The sequence below is a fragment of the Suricata suricatta genome, chromosome 6 (assembly GCF_006229205.1).
Source record: "Suricata suricatta isolate VVHF042 chromosome 6, meerkat_22Aug2017_6uvM2_HiC, whole genome shotgun sequence".
NCBI classification, from domain to species: Eukaryota; Metazoa; Chordata; class Mammalia; order Carnivora; family Herpestidae; genus Suricata; species Suricata suricatta.
In genome coordinates, this window is record NC_043705.1 from 17,895,561 (window position 1) to 17,898,419 (window position 2,859).

The following is a 2,859-nucleotide window of genomic DNA, read 5'->3' on the forward strand; positions in this document are numbered from 1 at the left end:
AATGGAATCAAAGATGAAATGGCATATATAATAATAATAATTATTATTATTTTTAGCATCAGTAAATCAGCACCAAATTTCCTAGTTGTTAATAGATGTGTAGCTAAATGCTGCTAGGAGCAACCTTGAGAAATTATGGCAAAGCAGCTACTCCTTGTTTATACTCTATCTGTAATAAGCCCATACAAACCGAGGACACAGATTCTAGGTGCTGCTCAAATGGTTCAGTCCTTGACCTTGGAGGTCAGGGTCAGAGCAAGAGAAGGGCCAAGGAGGTTTACAGGATGGATACATTACATAAAAAATCTAGTAATACATAAGACAATATGGAAAGATCATTTATTCAGCAACAGATAAATCTAGGTCAAGAGCAACATTTAGAAGGATATGTTGAATTTGGCTTACAATGAACGGTGTCTTGAGAAAGTTGTCATTCTCGTCACAAACTGCAAAAATGTGACTCTACTATCAATCATCCCACAGCCCACATATGGACTGTCCTTCATTTTCCGAAAGCTATGAAAATTGCAGATGGCAACAGCCTTCAAGAAACTAAATAGCAACTTAGTAATGAGGTGTTTGAAGGAATCATGTAGAGACAAACCAGGCTCCAGATAAATCAGTGTATTTTTACTTATTGTTGAAAAGTCCCATGACTAGAATTTTTTTGAGAGGAGAGAGAATCTGTAACATTTCTAGACGGTTGTTTTCTAAGAGAGGGAGAAGAGAAAGTCTTTTCTTTTCCCTCCAGGAAGCCAAACACTAATCTTGGCTGAAAACCAAACAAGAAATCTTCTTCGGATCTACTAGAAGATGTCAGGAACTAAGAACATTTTCATTTGTGTTTGCTTTCTAATTTAGAAAAACATCAGCAGTTAATGGGGTGTACTTTTTAAGTAGAAAAGCCTAAGAATAAGTTGTATTATGTAAAGGAAAATAATAAGGTTCACATTTCACACACTCATGTTCAGGTCTTAAATTCAAACACCCACAGGCTAATGGTGATAAGTGAGCTCTGTATTTTGTGAGGCCTTCATGTATTTCAACATATGAAACAGAATGTCATCAGGTTAAAATTTCTTAAGAAAATCACCTATAGATGTAGAGGTATTTTTTTTTTCAACACTAACTCTTCTCTCCCACTTTTTCAATGTTTTATGAAAAATTTCAAAACTGTAGAATTCAAAGATTACAATGAACATCAGTATACCCATCATCTAAAGTCTACCATTTTCTTCTAAAGTTTCTTTTTATTATTTGGGGGTGGGGTGGGGGAAAAGGGCAGAGTGAAAGGGAGATAGAATCCCAAGCACACTCAGCACAGAGCCTGATGTGGGGCTCAAACTCACTCGGTCTTTGCAGGTTGCCTGCTTTGCCAATGGCACAATCCCAATAACCATATGAAACTCCTGATGCGTCAGTCATGTAAAGTTGTGCACCATCATTCACACTGTAAGACCTTAACATGAAACTCAGCCAAAAGGTCTAACAGCACTGTAGAGTGTATAAGCATGTACATACATGGCCACTCTGTTTGCAAGATGCTTTAATGGAATGTTATAGCCAAGATTAGATCTAAAGTTGGGAGCCTCTTCTTTTGCAGTGTCTGCTAAAGATCACCAGCAAACAGGCTATTGCCATTCCAACATGCCGATCAACATTAAAAAGTCCTTCATGCCATCTTTACATCTGACTCTAATAGCTGTACTACTATTTTCCACAGCCTTCGTAGCATATTCAACTTGGAAAACTCTTCCATCAGGAGAACGTAGAGGCTGACAGGTCATACCCGGTCCCAGTGTTTGTTTACAGTTTTATTCTTTTGATGCAACAGTGACAAACAGTGAAAAGGACACCGCTTAAAGGGACATTCTTGGTTTGGAAGAAAGCATATGTCTGTGTTACCACAAATCCTACCAAGGCATCAATCATTACCACTATTCCAGAAAGTTCCCTAATGAGACTGCTCAGCCAATACTCGCCTTCAGCTCTCAGAAAGGACCACTGTTCTTATTTTTGTTCCCACCATAGTTTCCTTTAGAAAATCATATAAATGAAGTCACACAGTATATACTCTTGTGAGTGAGCTTCTACCAATCAGTATATTGTTGGGAATATCAGCACTGGGCTCTTTTTTATTGGAGAGGGATATTTTGTTACATTTATACTACAGCTTATCAATGCTCCCATTTATGGACTTGAAGTCTGTTTCCAGTTTTTGATCACTACGAAAAGACTGCTGTGAACATTCCTAGGTCTTTAGAACCTCATTCCACCTACAGACACTGTCACTCTCCCACAAACCTGACTGCCCATTTTCTTTGTGTGAAACACTGTGTACTTTTGACCGCAAAGTAAGTTTAAATTTCAGGTCCTGCTTGGATTTGATAAATGCAGTGGATTGGTTTTTTTGTTTGTTTGTTTCCATTGAACATTTGAGCACAGATGGAAAGAATAAAGAAAGGGAAGTAACGACCTTAGGCATATTCTTGAAGTGTGAACACACTGTTTTCTTCTATTAACCTATATGTGAAATATCAGTTTGCAACTCTAGGAGGAAAAAAAAATAAAAGCACTGCTGTATAATCTCTGTACATCTTCCATAAAGATTGACTGTGACTTAAAATAGCCTAGGGTTATTAATGCTGTAAATCTCTCTGAAACAGATTTCACTCCTTGTTCTTCTTGCTCTAGAAAAAAAAAATCAGTGTACCATAGATTTCACATAAATGACACATTTTCAAACTCTGCCAAGATTAGACTTTTACCAATGCCCAGAGCTAAAATGAATTATGGGATTCTTAAATATTTCTCTAAATAACAACATGCACAGAATCCAAATTTTCTTTTACAGAAAGA

General features: G+C 37.1%; 1 pseudogene; it reads right to left on the reverse strand.

Moving 5' to 3' along the window:
- Positions 1–502: 502 nt before the first annotated feature.
- Positions 503–1,803, reverse strand: LOC115293363 (annotated as a pseudogene).
- Between the last annotated feature and the right edge of the window lie 1,056 nt (positions 1,804–2,859).